Source organism: Stylophora pistillata, chromosome 2 (genome assembly GCF_964205215.1).
Source record: "Stylophora pistillata chromosome 2, jaStyPist1.2, whole genome shotgun sequence".
Lineage (NCBI taxonomy): Eukaryota > Metazoa > Cnidaria > Anthozoa > Scleractinia > Pocilloporidae > Stylophora > Stylophora pistillata.
Window position 1 is genome coordinate 10,959,362 of NC_142520.1, and position 20,854 is coordinate 10,980,215.

The 20,854-nt window shown below is 39.2% G+C and overlaps 2 pseudogenes; both read right to left on the minus strand.

Moving 5' to 3' along the window:
• The window catches only part of LOC148737092 (uncharacterized), a 120,176-nt pseudogene that overhangs the window by 55,143 nt on the left and 44,179 nt on the right, over nt 1–20,854 (minus strand).
• Nucleotides 17,582–20,723, minus strand: LOC148737094 (uncharacterized; annotated as a pseudogene).

Consider the following 20,854-nt stretch of genomic DNA (forward strand, 5'->3'; position numbering starts at 1 on the left):
GAGCATCATATTGTTTTCAAGAGCTTTCATATTAGCGGGGCTCCCACGCGCGCGAAGCGCGCGTGGAGCAGAGCCCCATACCCATAGAATATGGTCAACCTCTTTTCGTTTGGTTGTCACATGACTGAACGAGCGTACGTAGGTGCCCTCAGTCATGTATGCTATCCCAAAAGTACTATTAGCATCATGGGATGCACATAACTCACGAGATTTGGAATTCAGTATGGCTATTCTGTAATACAGTACATAATACCTTCAGATTAATTATTACAAGCCAAAACTTTTGCCATTAATTTACTATAGAATACTCTACTTGGAAAATGATGGATATCAAGGTCTTAAAGGTGACAGAATAAGCTCTCGAGTCAACGACACTACGATCCTCTAAGGCGATGCGAATTAAGGACGTAAAGTGAAAACCGCACTTTCGGACTTCAATTTGACGATTCGATGGCCCGGTAAATATTATGTTCGAGTAACGATGTGTTCAAAAAGTATTGTTTAATAGAAGATTTTGCGTCAAATCGAAGTTTTTTCAGAATTTTTTAACATAACGCTGCGCAATTTCTGGCCTTGAAGGCTAGTAAACAACGATCTAAGCATGATGAATTTTACCGCGTGGGCTTTGCACACGTAAGAAATTCGTACGTTTTTCGCCTATAACAGCAAATCAAAAACTGTTTTTAATAGATCTGTCGTCCCGAAATATTTCTTAGCCATTTTAGTCTTGCTTTCTATTGGTAGATTTCATGGAACTTGAGATCTCTTCACTCACGGAAAATTCGCATATTCTATTTTGAATTATGCCCATTTGCACCGCATGCGAAAATATTTAGCGATATTTATCTTTCATCTTGATTTATAACATAACCAAAGTAAAGCGCGCGTTCTTATTGGTCAACTCAGCGTCCCCCATTTTCCCATGGGTGTACGTTGCTGACGTGAGCGAATGCAAAGACAGTTTTTCCACGCGCGCTTGTATTTTCTGGTCACGTAAGATTTGTTAAATAAAAGGGAACTCTTTAGCTACGATGTATCAATGTTATGTTACAAAACAAATGGGAAACACCACAGCGTACACTATTGAGTTATGGATGCACTTGGGTAGTTTACTAAGCACTCAAGAAGCTAGAGTCGCTCTCGGCTATCGCCTCGCTCGAACTTTCAGATTTTTGTCTGTCTTAACTATCTGTGGTGGCTTTTTAAACTTTGCTAAACTGGTTTTATATTCTTGTTTTCTTTTTCTTATGCTAGAAACTATATCAATTTCAGAAAAAAAAAAACCTATACTCGAAACTTGTGAGCAAACTCATTCAGCTTCCCTCTCAAGGTCGATTTTCAAGTCGAGAGATTAGCAGATTATTTTGTCTATCACCTGCTTGCCAGTCACTTTCGCATATTCACTCTAGTGCGCCGGCAAGGTTGCATTAAGGAAAGCAATCAATTGCGTCATAGTATTATGAAAATGAAATACTCACATATGAATGCTTCAAATGAAGTCAAGTTGACCTATCCTCCGACAATTAAGACTGATATTTCTGCTAAATGTGTTGCAATGAACTTTTTAACCCAGGAAAGAATCATAGAAATGTTTGTGTGAATCTGTCCTTTAATCGCATGTTGATTAAATGAACGATTCGATTTAAGCCTATAGCTACTGTGTCTCTCTTTATTCGAAGCCAAGACAGTGTAAGCTCGAGCATGGCTCCCGGAAAGAATGTTATGAACTCAGAGATATTCATTTTTATTTATCAACACTACTTAGATCGATTTTTTGTTCTCGCTACTACTTATTAGCGATTTTCTATGCTATTGTGTGTTAACCTCCAACATTTGGCGAACTCATTGTCCTTATTATACATTCTAACTATTCTTATCACCTTTATTGTTTTTATAGCGCTTATGGCGGAATGTTCTCTTTATATTTCCCGGTAACTATGCCGCAGATTTGCAAAAGCTTAGGATAAGAAAGAGAAAGAGTAGTTCAAAGCCTCATTTGAATCTTTCATTTTAATCATAGAAACGAAAATACTAGAAATGCTGAATAATGTGATGTCTTCCATCTTGTATGTTATAAATCATCCTGTATGTTACTTTTGACGTTGTATCTTTGATCTTACTCTTTAAAAAGTTGCATCTCTTTTGCCAGGGCACTCAAGTAACCATCACGGGTTTATTACGAATCAACTTAACGGCGTGCTCCCAGTTGGCTTGTTAGCTCAATTGGTAGAGCGCTGCACTAGTATCGCATAGGTCAGTGGTTCGAATCCCGTACAGGCCTGATTTTGTTCAGGTCTGATTTTCGCTATTGCATAGATAGCCCTCTCTACTGCGAGGATCGTGCATCATACGTATCTACAACCGCAGTTCAAAATATATGGACTTCATATATTCATTATACCAGTTTTTCTATTCTTGTTTTGTTTTCTTATGCTAAGATCTATATAAATTTCAGAAAAAAGTGTTTACTCGAAATTTGTGAGAAAATCATCTAGCTTTCCTCTCGAGGTCCTTTTTGCAAGTGGAGAGAAGATGATTTTGTCTATCACCTGCTGGCCAGTCGCTTTCGCAATTCACTATGATGCACCGGCGAGGTTACATCAAGGAAACCATTCAATTGCGTTATGCTATTATAAAAATCAAATACTTACATACATATGCTTTTGAAGTCAAGTTGACTTGTTTTAATTTCCGACAATCAAGACTCATATTTCTGCTAAATGTGTTGCAGTGACCTTTTTAACCTAGTAAAGAATCATGGAAACGTTTGAATGAATCTGTCCTTTAATAGCATGTTGATCAAATGAAATCGATTCAATTGAGGCCTAGAGCTACTGTATTTCTCTTTTATTCTAAGCTAAGACAGTGTAGGCTCGAGAATTATCCCAGAAAGAATGTTATGAACTAAGAAACTATTAGTTTTTCACAACACTACTAAGATTTTTTGTTCTCGCTACTACTCATCAGCGTTTTTCTGTTATTGTGTGTTACTATTCCCAAATTTGGACAACTGACTTTCCTCATGAGAGGACGCATATGGCTTTAACTGCAAGTATCATCTCCCGCAGCGTAATTTTCCCGGGTCTGTTGAGAATGTATGAAAGCTTGTCAAACTGTGGGAGATGAACTTCTCATCGCCAGTTATTGGGGTTCTGCTTAGTGTTGTAATGCGACTCCATAACCTTTCAAGTTATAGAGATCAATTGATCATCGCTCGTGAATGGAGTCCTGGTAAATGTTATGAATGTCGTAATGTTAATCTATCCACTGCTATTCCTATGGGGTCATTTCTGACCCCATAAGAGTATAAAATTACCGAAAAATTACGTAACTTCAGTTTGACGCCAAATTTGGCACACAGGAAGTAAACTGGCCGAATTGTAGGGAAGAAGCTTAATTCAGCGTACATGACGAATTTTTTTTAAACCAAGTGTAAGTTGTGATCGATCGAGCGATGGTGCCTGCAGCGAAGAGACCGAGATCGGCGAATTACTCTGTTGAAGAGGCTTTAGAAATAATATTTACTGGAGCTGCAGATCATTTGGGAATGTCTCTTGACGAAGAAAGTGAAATTGACCGAGAACTGGATTACTAGAGCGGAATTTCAAGGTGAGCGATATAGATATACTTTCGACCTCGTGGCTATGCTCATTGAAAATCTGGTCTTCAAATGCGAGAAAATGCTCTTCTGGTTGCGTTCGTATGTCTGATTTCTTGGCGGCTTTATGAGCGATTTCAGGTAAAGCGACGCTAAAATATTCGGGTAAGTGATTTATAAACTCTCGACCGCGAGGTGATATTAATTGAAAATCTGGTCTTCAAATGCGAAACAGTACTGTCTGCAGTTATATATATATATATATATATATATATATATCTCTTTGGCATACAAAGCTTTGCTTTCATGTCCAAAATGAGCACTCTATCTAGGATGAGTCATTGCTGTTGCAATTGCGCATGTTCACTAGTTTACTCTAGTTTGAGCACTCTGGCATGGCTTAGACGATACCACAAAGGTTGGGTCGTTTGGGGTGGCCAGCTCCTACCATCAGCATTGCACTAATGAGGCCCAGAAGGCCGAAACAGTACTCTCTGCAGTTAGTTATATATATAATTCGTTGCTGATAGTATTATCTACTGCTCTAGTCCAACTACTGAGCACTTTGATAGTTAATAAGGAGCATTCCAGCGTAATTATTGGTTATATATATAACCAATAAGCTCATCACCTTAGTTGTGATTTGAGCACTCTCGCATGGCAACATGCCTGCACTTGGTCCCACAAGTGTAGCGCCCAGGCAATGGTTTATTCCAGAGCTTGGCCCAGTGTCTGCACTGCACTGATGAGACCCACATGACGCGGGATTCTTCTTGTCGGTAAGTGTTCGCTCCTTTCCCTAGTGGTTGGGAGTTTGGTTTGTGGTGTGCTTGTTTTTGGTGAGGTCTAGTATCAGTTAAGTGAGTACCTGCCGGGAGGGAAAACTTGTGATCTTTTCCTCTCGGTCAGGTTTCTCCTTTTTCGCTTTTGGTCGGTGTTTGGTTACCCATCCCTTTGCTTTGTCTTTGGGTTGGGGCCGAACTTCAGGATGATTGTTTCCTTTAGTAGGACAATCGATGTGGACTGCAAGGGGCTCCCTGAGGGGATGCTTTTTCCTGAGGCAGTAAAGTTACTCCTCGAGTATTTTGATCGTGAGTCTGATCATGTTGTGGAGGCAGTGCAGGCGTGCCCTGGTCGCGTTGCCAGGGTTACTTTTGCAGCTGATGTGGCCAAGCTTTTTTTTGAAGAGTTGGGCGTGGTTAAGTTAGGTGAGGTGGAGTGTAGGGTGGTTACACCTCCTCCTCCCCCACCTCAACTTACCACTGTGGTTCTGTCTTGGTTCCCTTTTGAGGGCTCCAATGAAGCGATACGTACTGCGTTGTCTGCTTTTGGCATCGTCAAGTCTGTCCGTCATCAGTCTTGGTCGGGTAGACCCTCGGTCTTTACTGGGTCTAGAATTATTCAGATGGTGGTTCAGAAAGTTATTCCACCCTTCATTGGTATTAGAGGTATACGTTGTAGGGTTTGGTACAGGGGGCAACCCCTGCAGTGCACTGTGTGCCGTAAAATAGGCCATAAGGCTGCGAGTTGCCCTTCCAAGGGCAAGTGTTTTAGGTGTTCACAGCAAGGCCATTTTGCTAGAGATTGTAAGGCCACCGTTGATGTACCTACAGTCAGAGACGATGTCGAGCCATCCTCTATGCCTGAAGAGCCGCCCGCTGACAGTGCTGATGAAGCCTGCTCGCTCTCATCTGAGGCGAGTGAAGATCGCTCCACCTCTTTAAACGAGGGTGAGGAATTACCAAATGATTGTGTACCGGCAACACAGGGTTTTGCTAACCCTGTCTCCGATATGGATGTCGGAGAGACGACCTCTGCTTCTCGGAAGCGTTCAGCCTCCCCGGCTCCCACTTCTGCTAATAACACTGTCAAGAGGACCCAACAGGCCCCACCCACTGATTCTGCTGCTGCAGCCAAGCCTATTGCTGTTACTCCCTCTGAACTTTCCGCTGCTTTTTTAAAGGACCCGTGGCTTAGCACTATTTCATCCGAGGACCGCGTTTTTTTGGCCGAGATTGCTGTGTTACATCACCTGCCTGCTCCTGCTGGTAAAGATATAACCGTTTGGTACTCTGATCCGAGATATGTTTTTGAACATCGTGAAATTTCTACTGCCTTTAGGCTTTACCGGTCACTTAAAAAATCTAAAGAACCAAAATAAAATATATAATTAACTTAGGCTTAAAAAGAAAAACTAAAAGAAAAAATTAGTTAAGTTTTGAGTGGGTGTGTTTAATTTCTGGGTGTGTGTGTGTTAATTTGTAAGTGAGGTGGGGTTCGATTCCCCAGCGAGTTTGGCGTCTGGTGACCCTCGTTTTTGGTGGTCCCCTTCCCTAAGGCATTGCACGTAAGCCAATGGGTTGGGATTAGACATGTAGGTCGGCGGGATTGCACCTCCCTTCATCGGGGCCCGGCCGTCCACCTTAAACATAAAAAAACTGATGAGACCCACATAGGTCGAAACAGTGTGCACTGTCTGCAGTTATATATGTACATATATATATATATATATATATATATATATATATATATATATATATTGTGGGAGGAAAAAGACAAGTAAACTACAAGTTCATCCCTACAAGCCTGTTTCGTGGTCGCCCACTCATCAGGGGATTTTAAAAAAAAAAATCAAGACAAGTAAAAAAGACAATCAAGACAAGAAAAAGACAAGTAAACTTGTAGTTTACTTGTCTTTTTCCTCCCACAATATATACTTCGCCCTACTTCTATGTATTGAGCACTGTTCTACGAAAATCAAGTCACACTTTAACCAATAATATATATATATATATATATATATATATATATATATATTTATATATATATATATATTATATATATATAAATATATATATATATATATATATATATATATATATATATATATATATATAACCAATAATTACGCTGGAATGCTCCTTATTAACTATCAAAGTGCTCAGTAGTTGGACTAGAGCAGTAGATAATACTATCAGCAGCGAATTGGGTTATTTGGTCCAAGACATTTAATTGCTACTCAGAGTTTCATGCTCCATCAGGAGGAATCATCAGGCAACTGCCTGAAAAACGGTTACGTTCAAAGTCATTCGAAAAAAACGGTTACATTCGAAGTTTTGAAAAAAAACGTGTGGCGCGCGCTACGTGATGACATTTTTAGCAGAAGTTTCCTAGAGTGTCTACAGGACGATGCTAACTCAATTCGGTTGTTTCAGGTTGACATTCCAGGCTTACACAAAATAAAATACTTCTCCCACAAACACAAATTACAATTCTTGGTGCCGTTTGAGTAAGATCTTGCCCGTTTTACTTTGCACCATTTAATGTTGTACTCAATGTTTCAGTATTTTAGGTTTCAAATATGCTTACTAAGCTCATGTCCGCTAAAGTTGCAGTTAAACTCAACGAAAACTATTCCAGTAAGGCATGGTATACTCTATTTAATGAAAAAGGTATTTTTGATTTGATATCTTTACACAAATGGCACAAATATGATGCTGAAGTGACGCAGTTACAGTCCAGGTAGCAACGATATTCACATGTATCTCTGTCAATCACACTGATGTTTGCTATGGTGTGGTTAATGACACGTTCTCCCACGAAGAGCAGATTCGATGGAAAGGCTAATATACGGCATTGATCTAGAAATTCAAATCAATAAAGGTCAAATAGCGATGTGGGTCATGCATTCTAAAGGTCTCAGTTGTTGTTAAACTCACCTTCCAAGCGCTTGGTACTCATATTGATAGCTCCGATAATTTCATTAAGATGTCAAGATCAAATTATATTTATATTCTTTACTTTTATCGAGCCGAAAAAATCTCTAGAAAATGTTCGTGTGACCTCCAAGAGCCAGATAAGTTTTTTTCTTTCTTTTCTTTTGACCGCTGTTACCCCAGCTTACATCAAACAAAGTGTATCTCTCATTTTTTCCCTTGCAACTACTTTCTACCGGACACCTGAAACAACTAGCTTCATAGTTGATAAAAATGATACCAAAAATTGCAGTGTAACTTTGACGAGCCCAACAGCCGAAGATAATTCGTGCCCAGAAACCTCAATAACTTCTATTAGTGTTCAATGATGAAAGAGGCAAGAAGTTTCAATCATGAACTCCCAACCTGTGCCCAATATTTCAAATCACATTTTCCTTACCTATCTTAAAAGTTGCTATGATAACGCGCGCGTGCAAATCCTACTTAAGTTCTAATGGACCACCCTGATGAACATCTCTACGTAGGCATGGCCGTGTATATGTTGTAGTTCAGTTTTATCCTTGGTTCAAATGTTATTTTACTTTGTTTCAAACTCATTATCTACTTTAACATGACCGAGAACAAAGGGAAATAAAATTTGAACCAAGGATAAAACTGAACTACAACATATGCATAACACGACGTGTGCAGTTCACTTCAGTTTGTAAGTTCCCGTCTAGCTTAGCCGAGCTCTCTCTCTCCGATTGAGATACACTGTACATCTTTCGAAGCTCAACAAAAGTAGATATTTGCATAAAAAAACAATGATTTTTTAGCTCTGTGAATAGACCAAAATAGCTTTGGAGTTGACAATATGTTATTCCTAAACGCGGGACGATTTATGGCCGTAGCAAGGAATCTGAGCTTTCTTACTCTTCCTTAAAATAGTGCGAAATATTTGAGCGTTATTGAATTGATTATTTTGTCTTAACATCTTATAATTTTTAACACAAAGCTACACATACTCGTCGTAAATTCTTGCAAAATATGATTCAAGAATGCTAAATGCATTACGCAGGTGTTGTGAATGCCGGAAATTCGTTCGGTTTTCGCTTCCAAGCAGAAAATTTTAGCACTTCCTTGGAAAAAGTATTGATCTTGGAATATCTCTTGGCCTCACCTCATTTAACTGTTATGCTACGCACGTGCTCCGCAAACTTCCTGCTGTGGTACATCCATTTTAAGATATGCACGCGCCAAGCACGAACAAATTCTTAATCTTACATTGTGATCTCTATTTTGCTTTTGTTCCGTTTTGCTTTTCTCATTGTCGATGTCAATTCAACTTGGTTTAGATAAAACGTGTCCATGGTAAATTAATATCCGAAAAACCCTCCGAAACCGCTATTGAAGATTAAAATCTTCCCTGCGCTTCATTGTGCATCAATATCGGTTGAATTATGAAAATGCACAAATAAAGAGTTTTGAAATACAACTAATTTCAATATGTTCATGGTTAGACATCCATGCCGTCTATCTCTTAGCCACCAGTCAAGTGAGAAGTTTTGATGTTCCCGCTCATTCGCAGCCAGTATTCCTTTTGCATTATTGGAAACACAATTGCTCTGCCTGCACTTCAACAACTTTCTCGCTGTTGTTATTAGCTTTCAAAAAACTTACTCAGTAGGCTTCCAAAAATTGCGTAATACATAAAACACAGGAAGGTTGCTATGACGGAGATAATATGCCTCGAACACTGAGTTCTAAAAATTACACAACACTCGTTTTGGTATATGTTTAACACCTGTCGGCAATATGTTTTCGAGGTGTATAAATTTTTACCACGAAAATTTTCTTCAATTAAAAACAAATGATGTTAACTAACTATGACACCAGCGAATAATTATCTACCCAAAGAGAGCTTCTTATTCTACAGGAGAATGTAAAAAGAAGGAAGGCAATTCTTATTTCCTTGAGTGCAGGGCTAACTTTAGGCTCTTCCTTCAGTTCGTGCAGGCACTAAAATAAAGGAATTTGTGAAAATATATTCATAACTTTTAGATGACTTTGATAAAACCTTAGTGGATCTTTATATGAGTGTCTGAAAAGAATTCGGTAATTGCGGATGTTTTTCGGTTATAAATAGAAAACTCTGCAAGCACATTTCACAAATCGTGAAAAAGAATGTAGAATAGTTTTGAATGAACAAAAGATAACAGCACATTAAAATGGACGATGAGTTTTAGTAGCCATTTTGTTAGTTATGCCTCTATATACGAGAATTTTTTAGTCCTCGGAAATATGCATTTCCTTAATTTTTTTTATTTATTTATTTATTTTTTTTATATATTGCTTAGCTGAACAATTAAGAGCAGAATAATATAGGTTTTTTATCAAAAAATGCCAGCTTAAAAACATACCATCTGGGCAGTACTGAAATCTTCCGATGGAAAGAACCACAGAGATAGGGAACAAGAGGAGAAAAACTCCCATGCCCGCGAAAAACCAGCTGAAAAGAAATCCTGTTGATGTTTTGGAGCTGTTGAGCAAACCGAAGAGCTTAACAGCAGTTTGTTGACTGAGCTGTACCACCAATTAAGGTTACACTCCCTAGAAACGAGTTAGCCAATCACATGTGGTCGTGATATATGAACGATGTTTCATCACCCGTCACAGAGACGCTGTGAGATTAATTAATGTGTGCTGAAACAGTAAATTTGGTTAGTATTCTCCTCAGGCAGTTATCTCCACCTTTCATTCTCTACTCGGACCAACACTCAAGGTCTTAAAACAAGTGCAGTGAGAAGAATATGCTACCTTTCTATAACGGCAAAAAATGGTTAGATACTCTAGTCTTCTCAGATAGGGACGAATAAATGGAGGTCCCATCTCCTGCAGGGTTAGGGGTAGGAGACATTAATTTCCCATGCACGAGATTACTGTGTGATGGCTGTCCTCCCCTGGGGTGGTTTCTGGGTGGGAATTGGCCCTGAAAATCCCCCATGGGAAGTGGCAATTAACATATGTATGTGTGTATGTATGTACGTATCCTTAGGGAATCGTCGTGTATCTGTTTTAGTAATTATAAGCAGCATCAAATGAGTAAAGAAATTTTTAGTGAAACTGTGAAAATGCAAGCGCATAAAAAAGCCTAAATATTTGAATTGATGTCTCTGTGGCATTCTGACCAAATTCCTGAGAAATTTCAGACCAAAATTTTAGAGATCATAGCCTGATTATAAGCAGCATCAAATGAGAAAAGAAATTTGTAGTTAAACTGTGAAAATGCAAGCGCATAAAAGAGCCTAAATATTCAAATTGATGTCTCTGTGGCATTCTGACCAAATTTCCTGAGAAATTTCAGAACAAAAGTTTAGAGATCATAGCCTCAATGGGGCGTATTCTTTTGTTAAGTGTCGCTCTCGCTGAGAGTTTTTTTCAGCCCGATTGCACCTGCAGTTCAAGTATTCTTTTCTCCAATTTAGTGAGTTTTTGATATGCAAATTAAAGTCCAAGAGAAGGTTCTCCTCTGATTCCAAGTGAAGTTTCCATATTTTGTTTGTGAAATGACTAAGTACATCTTTTAACTTGTAGCAAGAGAGAATTTCGTGAGCGCGCTCGACACTTTCGATCGCTGTCCACACTGGCGGTCTGCCCAGAAATCAGTTCTAGCTTGTGGCGACACAAAAAAAGGAGGATTGGAGAACAACCAAACTATGAATGTTGAATATTGCCCTAAACAATTTTCACGAGGAAAGAAAAAAGGAAAAACTTTCTCTCGACGAGAAGTCGTACATTGCCCAAACGATATATGGAGTGCACTGTCAAATGCCCCAACCCAACGACTGCGTATGACAATTCATAAACCGGAATTTTCCGCATCTTTTCTTGAAAAAACTGGTTTAGACGACAATATCTACCAAAAAAAAAAACTCAACTTGTTCAAAATAAAACTTTTGAATATGAAATGAATAGTTTTAAAAAGGCCTTTGAAACCGCTATAGATATTCCTTTCGCTTTATTGTGCATCAACAATTATTGAATTATAAGACTCTACGTGGAAGGTTGTTTTATGCAACTACGTACGCGTGACAATGGTAAACATCGCTTTTGAACTCATGGTCATCCTATCAGATTAGCAGATTCTATGCCTCCACTTATCTGCGTTTAAAACCTGCCTAATAATTTTTTGTTTTTGTCTTATTCAGTTGGCCCACACCGTCGCAATGTCGTTAAATTTTGCTAGTGCTTGTTACCTTATCCGTCAGGTTGCCCAGCAACAGTAAATATGGGAGCCTTAGGTCTCTATGAAGACAATTTTCGAAAGAATAGGCTACTTGTTAAGATCCTATAATCTAGTGTACTTTTTGCCAAATGATACATCTTTCAACGTGCAAGTTTGAACCCTTAAGCATTGCTCAAGTTTTTCCATGTAAATCTTCTACGTCTGAAGCTTTATTTCTCCCTAGTTTGCAACCGACAAACTTTTGATCAGCAAATCGTTGATGAATCAATCTTGCGAAAGACATAACACGAAACTTATAATTTGACCGCCGCAAACAGTTTTTTTTATTATTAAAAGAAACAAGTGCTACTCGCGAAAAGTGGAACTTCGAAGAGCCTACAGGCCTAATCGAGAGCTGTTGTTCAGAACGCCTTATAACTAAAGTTCGTCTTTAATTTTTTTTTTTTAGAAAAAAAATGTCGCCATTAAGTCCAAACTGATTCATATTGATAATTGAAATACAAATTTTCCATAGGTATTTTCAAAGTTGCTTTAAATAACAATATGTCTTATTCTTATTATTCATATCTGTTAATCTAGTTTAAGTTGAAACGTCTACACATCAAACATAGGGAGTCCTTTGATTAAGTTCGAGATCTTCTCATGGCTCCACTGGATATAGGCAGTGATCGAGTAATGAGAAAATTACTGTGAGTGTTTCCATAGTGCTTGTATAGCATCTGCATCGTTTGTTGGCGGTCAATATTACAGTTATTCCATGTAAAATGTAAGAGAGACCCGAGTGTATGCGCATACGTTTCACAGCGGATCAATGATCGTTTGCATGATTCTAGAAAGAATGAAAAAGAAAAATCACAAGGATCTAGAATTACAGGAGAAAAATCTTCTCGAAGGGATGGCAGAGAGATTTACCTAATCCAGTACAGAGCAATTATTCTGACAGCCATTAGCTTGCTTGTCGGCGATAGTTTGTGTTTTCAAGTGCTAGATTCAGCACGGCGAATATTCGGTCGCCATATTGGACGGGTAGAGATTCGGTACCAGTGACAAAGCTTGCGGAAGGGAGAAGGGGAGAAAACCAGAAAAACCGCCTGCCCGAAACCCATGATTTCTCACAAACCGTCCCATGTCCACTGCGTGACATCCCCAACATGTCACACATTCTTGAAGGAACAATCAAATGGGAAGATATGGAATCTTTTCTCTAAAACTGACTGGCGTGTCATGTAGCAAAACAAAATGTGTAGCGATCGCGTATGGAACGGTGCTGTGATACACCAAATAAAGCGGTAACAATAGTTGAAATCAACAGAAATTTGGAAAACGAGGCATGTCGAATTTGCAAAACCAGACTAGTCTTCCTATACGGGAGACGGCAACTTACATTTGAACTGAAAATTTATTTTGATCCCATAAAGAAAGGATTATAAGGGCCCTGAGTTTCACGGCATAGCGAACAAACCTTTTTACGGTTATGTAGTAAATATTTAATTTGAATATGTCAACAAAGTTGAAATGGTGGATTGGCCACCGTTACGATTATAAAAGCTGACGTTTCGAGCGTTAGCCCTTCGTCGGAGCGAATAGAGGAATTGTGGGTTAAGTGTGCTTTTAAAGGCAGAAAATTGGAGTTACGTGATTGGTGGGAACATGGCAACGAGAAAAACACGAATAAATTATTGGAATGAAAAGCGTTCGTTGATACCTGTGGGATTTAGACTGCCGGTTTGAAAGATGAGCTTTTGTTCAAGAGTTTTCCGGCTTTCCGTGCTACCTAAGTGTAAGGAAAGACCGTAGATTGCCATGTGTTGCTTAGAATGGTTAGGTAAATTAAAATTTCTCGCGACTGGTTTCGATGTTTCCTTGTCATTCCACTCCACGTCGCGTAGGTGTTCTCGGAATCGGTCACCTAGTATTCTACCCGTTTCGCCGATGTAAATCTTTTTGCAATAAGTGCAAGTTATGCAAAAGATTACATTGGCGGAGGTGCACGTGAAGTGATCGGTGATCTTAATGGATCGTTTGGTATTTTTTCAGTGTTGTGAATGAATAGTCTCCTTCGCAGCCGTTGTCTGGGCTCGTCACGCAACGCTCCCTCCTCCACCAACTATGGGTGGCGAAATGGTGCAAAATTCAGGAACGTTGTATACATTCACATTCACCGACATATTGATTCACATTCACGATTTATATTTTTATTCACGAACAAAAATCGTCCACATTCAAGATCGCTAAATACATGCACATTAAAATTCATTCACATTCAGGAACACTCTATTCAACAATGTTATTTTCATTCAGCGATGTCAATCTCATTCAAAAGTTTTCTTATTCATTTAGCAACTTCTGCGCAGCAACAGTTGCGCATACGTCACACGATTAGCATGGCGCCCCGAGCCCACGGTATTTCGATTGATGAAGATGGCAGACGAAAGGGCGGAGACTAGCGACTAAATACAGGAATGACTCCGACCTGTAATTGGATGATAAAAATAGTAAAAGTTTGCAAAAGTTGATAAGTTGCATCTTAACTCCTTGCACGTGAGTATTGTTTAACCGTGTGTCTCCAAGCGGAACAGTGAAATATTAATGCGACTGAAAACTCCGATGTTTCAAACAAGAGATGGTTACTTACATAACGAAGAGGAGACCTTTCTAGTACAGCGATATTCCGGAGAGGACTAAGTCATCCGCTGACTCGTTCCCCTGACTAAACTCATTTAGTCAGTTCAGGCTCAGTTCAGGTGGACGACTAGAGAATGGAGCCATTCCTGTATTTCACCGCTGGTAGGAATGGCTCCGACTCATGCATTTATTCATTTTCTCTCGTTTTTTTTTTTCTTTTTGGCGAAATATTTTTTAAACTGAAATAAAATCTAAAGAACTTCTTATTAATTTCTTCTTAAGTTGAATATTACAATGCTTGTGAATGGAGCCCTCATAAATTAATACAAGGCCATGTGATGTCTAAAGTTTAATGCAGCAACTGCATGTCACGTTTCGAAAATCATGCAATGTTACGTGACGCTCCGACCAATATTTTTAATTTACAGTTTGCTCTGCTGAAGAAATGTGGTTTTGTCCTTTTTATGAAATCAAAGTCTGACTCTCCAATGAAGGGGTATTTAGTCTTGAAAACACCAACAAGTTCATTTCTTATCTGGTCTTCGGTGTGGCGAGGGATGAAATCGAACTCTCCCCTCAAAACAACCTTGCTCTCACGGAAATTAACTTCAGTGTGGTCGCTGTCACAATCTTGCTCGTCCCTTTCTTCAAGCGATTTCGCTTCAATCAAATAAACACTTTTTGGAATTGCAGTAGGATTACTTGTTGTTCCCTTTTTTTCTCGGACGATAAGGATGCCCTGGTACAGATGAACTAGGCACTTCCCTTTTTGATGGACGCCGGCTAGCTGAGTTCTCAGCCCGAAGCGTTGAGTAACCTTCCATCTCCCTTGCGGTAGAATATGTTGCTGTTCGAATCAGTGATCTTGTTCGACTAAGTGGACTCTGTATCCCGCTTCGTCCATCTCGAAAATTACGCATTTCGTCACGAATGCATCTTCTTATGGTCTCTTCGATATCCTTGTTCGACCCGCTCGCCATAATGTTTTTCAGTACATTTGCCGCCAAAAGACGGCGCCTATTGACGTAATGCGCAACTGTTGCTGCTCAGAAGTTACTGAATGAATATGAAAACTGATGAATGAAATTGACATCGTTGAATGAAAATAACAATGTTGAATGGAGTGTTTCTGAATGTAGAATTTAGCATTCTTTGCATCCTATTTCAGTTTATTAGCATTCCCTCAGGAATACGTTTTGTTTTTCTTTCCCGCGTTCGCTATAATTTACATGTTGTAATATAGGTAGGTTTCAGTCACGTGACGTTATTTTTATGCGCCCCCATGTTTGTGCACCTCGCAGAACGTAAACAGTTCGAAGTAAGATTGTTTTATGCTTGATTTTTGGCTGCGGAACGAAAAGTGGAAGAGATGAAGGTGCTCAGTTTTCAAAAATTCCTGAATTAATAGCTAACGAAGGGGAAGAAGCAAGAAAATTGTCAGAATTGAAAAGAGAACGATGGACTCGGCGATAAGTGAAGACGACTTGACAGAGTCACATAAAAAAAAACATGGTCGCGTCTGCGGGAAACATTTTGTTTCGGGTAAAGCAGCGGAAAGGTGGGATAAGTTTAATGTAAACTGGGTGCCATCGTTATGCTTAGGAAATGGCAAAAAAACTCTCTGGAAAAAAGCTAGATGAAAAGTTACAGTCCTCTGCAAAGCGAGACGAAAGACGACGACTTCGAGAGAAACTAAGAGTCGAAGCTCAAGACAAACTACGAGAGCAACTCCGGCAAGAAGTGGCAGCTAAGAAGCAAAAAATCAATGAACCGGGGATACAAGTGGAAGATATTGGTATCGAGAACATTTTTGATACTGATGTGGAGACAGGAGTTGCGACTCAGGCAGAAGAGTTTGACTATCTGTTTGTAACTGCTGAGAAACCCTTCGAAGAGAACTGGTCTGCCGGGGATGACGAGAAAGTTGCTTTCTATACAGGAATATCAGGATTTGATGTCTTAATGACTGTGTTCCGACATGTTTCACCTCATGTTAATCGCAAGTCAATGACTCTTTCAAAGTTTCAAGAATTCATTTTAACACTTATGACGTTAAAACTGAATGCTCCCATGCAAGATTTGGCCTATCGTTTTGGTGTGTCACGTTCGACCGTTTCTAGAATTTTTTCTAGCGTGGATGATTGTTATGGATTGTAGATTGGCACCGTTAATTGTTTGGCCTAATCGTGCTGACCTTTGGAGAACAATGCCGCAATGTTTTCAATTTTCTTTTGGAAACAAAGTTACTGTAATCATAGATTGTTTTGAGGTGTTTACCAACCATCAAACCTCTATGCTCGAGCACAAACTTATTCATCTTACAAAAGTCACAGTACTGCTAAAATTCTTATTGAGATCCCTCCTCAAGGAAGCATATCCTCTGTCTCTCAAGCTTGGGGAGGGAGAACCTCTGATAAACATCTCACAGATAACTGTGGTATACTAAATAAACTTGTACCAGGATATTTAGTTATGGCAGATCGTGGGTTCACTATCCATGAAAGTGTTTTAATGCAGAGAGCAGAGCTAGTGATCCCTGCTTTTACTAAAGGTAGGGATCAGCTAGATCAAATAAACGTCGAAAAAACAAGGGGCATAGCAAACGTGCGAATTCATGTTGAACGTGTAATTGGACTCCTTCGGCGAAAGTACACTATCCTCTCAAGCATTCTTCCAATAGAGTTCTTGGCATGTGATAAAAGAAATGAAGAGAATGCAAAGCCAATGATAGACAGAATTATTACCGTCACTTCTGCTCTAACAAATTTGAGCCCAGGCATTGTACCATTTGATTGATTACTGCATCTTATGCATCAGTGAATTGAAAACACCCTCAACCACCCACCTACAATTAGGGTGTGCAGGTAAATCTAAAAACTGTTGGCTGAGGAGCTAATGTAGCATTAATCCCATTAATCCCCAGGGGAAGTTAAAATTGTCAAAATTTTCCTGGGGAAGTTCCAATCGACTGACGCATTTTATTGACACAGCAAAGACACATAAGTTTTGATAATTATCTATTAATATTTGGATACCAAAATTCATTTAAAATATCTATGTAACAACCAGTTTCTCACAATTTGTATTTGCCTTTTATTTAACTGTTCTGGTTGAATGATTATCTATGTAAGTCGTGCCTAAATAAGAACTAGTGTGACTTTCATATGACTGTGAAACAATTGCTAATAGTCAGTGTTTATTGGTGTCTAAAAGTCATATTCAAACAAAAGAAAACAATGTGTTTTTATTGGCTCAGGGTCTATTAGTGTCTAGTAGCCTAGTAACTATTTCATGGTCAAATGAAAACCACTCAATTAAGTAGTAACTGTTTAGATTTTATTTCATGGATATAGCTGTAAGCACTCTAAAATGCAAATTTCATAACAATACATTTACAAACAGATTTTTCATGCCCAAGTAATTCAAATGGTAGGAAACAAGTCCATAATGCCAGACTGGAGACATCTTATTAAATGTGATCTCATTTTAGAAATGTTGAAGGTGACAGTTAATGGGTTTTGTCCATACACAAGACAAGTTGCAAATGCAATGGATAATACTCCGCAGTCGCTTCCATTTTGTTGCTGTTGTACATTGACGTTGCGCATTCCCTTTAAATTTCCTCCTGACTAGCACTGGTGGTCTGAGGAGTGGGGTTTGACTGACTAAAACTGGTGGGCTGAGGAGTGGGGATTGACTGCCTAACACTGGTGGGCTGAGGAGTGGGGATCGACTGACTAACACTGGTGGGCTGAGGAGTGGGGTTGGACTGACTAACATTGGTGGGCTGAGGAGTGGGGTTTGACTGACCGACACTTGTAGAAGACTTGGATGAATTAGTTGATTTGTTGAGAAGCAACTTTTGGGTAATTACACAAGAACTACATACTCATGATATGCTGTTGCTAGGCATGCGTTCATAATTAAGGCAGGCTAGGTGAAAAAATGTTCCACTTTCACAGGCACCACTCTTGCATTCTAAAATTTTGTTAAATGCAGTAGCTTTAGTTTGACAACTACAAATGGAGTTAAGCTTCATTGCCCTGTTTACAGTGTCTTTCTGTCATTGAGCTGGTTTAAATTTAGGTAATACCCTGCAGTTTGGACAGTATCATGTTTTAGGTACACTTTCAATCCCTAGACAGGAAAGATGGAATTCCTTGACAGGACAATTGGCATTGCAGCACTTCACAGTTCCTTCACTCTTTACAGATCTACAGTAGCAGACTTTACATTTTGATGAGGTCTTAACGACTGGGAGTGCATCACACCTTCTGGTTGACCATCTACCCAATATTTCAGGGAGTATACACACCCTCCAAAAGTTCTCCAGTTTAGGCACCACAGAATCCCAGTGAGGGTTATCAGGTAGAATGCGCTGAGGCACAAGCATAACTTGATCTAATCCAACGGCACAAGCAACAAAAACACAAAAAGGGGCTTGGTAGTAAACAGTTGTTGCTGTACTTGATAATAATATGGGTGATCATGAGGTAAAGTGTAGCGGCCCTGACTGTCCTTTGTAAGACAGGTATTGCTTTTCTTTACATAGCTTTCAAAGTCGCAATTCTCTAGACATAAGGGACACTTAACCTCACCTATACCCTCACCACAGCAATCACATTCGCAGAAGAAATCGGGAGTTGCATGAAGCCGAGGCATATCTTCATAAATTACAAGGCCACACTCGTCCACTTTGAAATTGACATGATTGGTCTTCATCAACTCCTCATAAGTGCGAATGGCGAAAGCTTCATGTCTACAGCCATGTTCTGTAGCTTCTGTTAAAAATTTAGCTAGTTCTGGATAACTAATCCTTTTTATCAATGATTGAGAAGGTAGGGCAGGGTTTGTGTGACAAGCTGATTTACTTTGTGAGGCACCTATCCTGCCTGCTCGGTGTTTGAAGAAACTTATACCCTTTGCTTGTTTAATTGTGTCTCTCTCAACTTGATCAATGTTCTCTTTAGTAATGTCAAGCTTTATGGACATGCAGACTTTAAGTAATTCTGGATATGATAGCTCTAAGTATTTTTTGTCAAAAAATTCTGTAACAGTAGTGATGTGCCGACTTGACTTGACGTAGCATTCAGCATAAGGTTGAACAAGACTTAGTACAACAGGCTTTATTTTGCATTCACTCAACTCACTAAAAAGAGTGTCCATATCTCCCTGAGCTGGTACTGGAACTGATTTATCTTTGATTTTGGATTTCTTCTTTTCTTCATAAAATTGTTCACAATCATCATTCATGAGATTCTCAATATTTTCATCAAGTTCTGGCTTAAGTTTCTTAGCAGATTTGAGATTTATATCTCTCACCCTTGCATATTAAACATCTTTAACAAAAGGGGGAAGATCCATTGGCATTTCATTTGTGTGCAAGCAAGTTTTCCGTAGATCTTTGTCCAAGACTCAAGGTAATACAAAACACAAGCAATATGAAAACACGATTCAGCAAGACCAGCTTTGCAACCCAAGCAATGGGCTCTAATAATGACTCCACTTTCTTCAGAGATAATCCACACATATATAAGAACGATCCTTCGCAGTAAAGCACTATTTGAGCAATAGTGGAAATCAGACCTGAAAAAAAAAAAAAAAAATTTCAGGCCTGTTTCATATGTTTGTTGTTGTTCGATTTATCATCTACGGGTTTATATCGAATTAATTTGAAGGCCTGCTCCCAGTTGGCTTGTTAGCTCAATTGGTAGAGCGCTGCACTAGTATCGCAGAGGTCAGTGGTTCGAATCCCGTACAGGCCTGAAATTTTTTTCAGGTCTGATTTCCACTATTGCTCAAATAGTGCTTTACTGCGAAGGATCGTTCTTATATACGTCTCATAACCGCAGTTCACTCATATGTTTCATATGTTTGTTGTTGTTCGATAATCCACACAGTTATCAATGTGTCATTCATTCGCGGTGAATGACGAACTTTCGGAACGACAACAAATTTCTCCGAGATCTTGTGACCTTGGACACTAGTGACAAAACCGCTAACCAGCTGGTTAAAAGCTTCTAGACTTCGGAAATTTGTAAATTGATCCTTCGTATAGTAACTTGTTTCGAGAACCAAATACGTCAATATGTCTGCAGATTCGATGGGAGGTAGACAATCAGGGTCGAAGTTCTTCCCCTGTATCAATATTGGATCGATACCAATACACTCGATTTTCTCTAAATAACGCTGTTTTATTGCCTCATCAAGCTTCTTTGCGTAGTCAGACAACGGTGTAGACTGTTCTTGGTCCGGGAATTGACTTTTATCTGTTGTATTTTCGCCGGAATCCATGATAATCGTGTGAAAAACTACTAATATTATAGCTTCGGAATAGATTTACAAGTCCTCGGAGGTGCACAAACATGGCGGGCACAATAATATGTGACGTCACACGAAATCGATCTATTCTAGCTTTTTAGTTTCATCGTTGATTTCACCGTGAGAACATCTGGTTTAGTTGCCCTTTTTTCGCGGCCTACAGCGTCGATACAATGTAAGTTCCTAGTTATTATGTTCATCGCGTTCGCTTTAGCCGCCTTTCAGTTTTATATTTCTGCATTTTGTAAATTTATATTTTTGTTAGTTCTTTATCAGTTCAAACCTCTTCCTCTATCGAACGTTTGAAATCATTGCTGTAAGCGGCCACGAAAGGACACGCCTTTTGGCAGTAACACTGAATGTGAATGA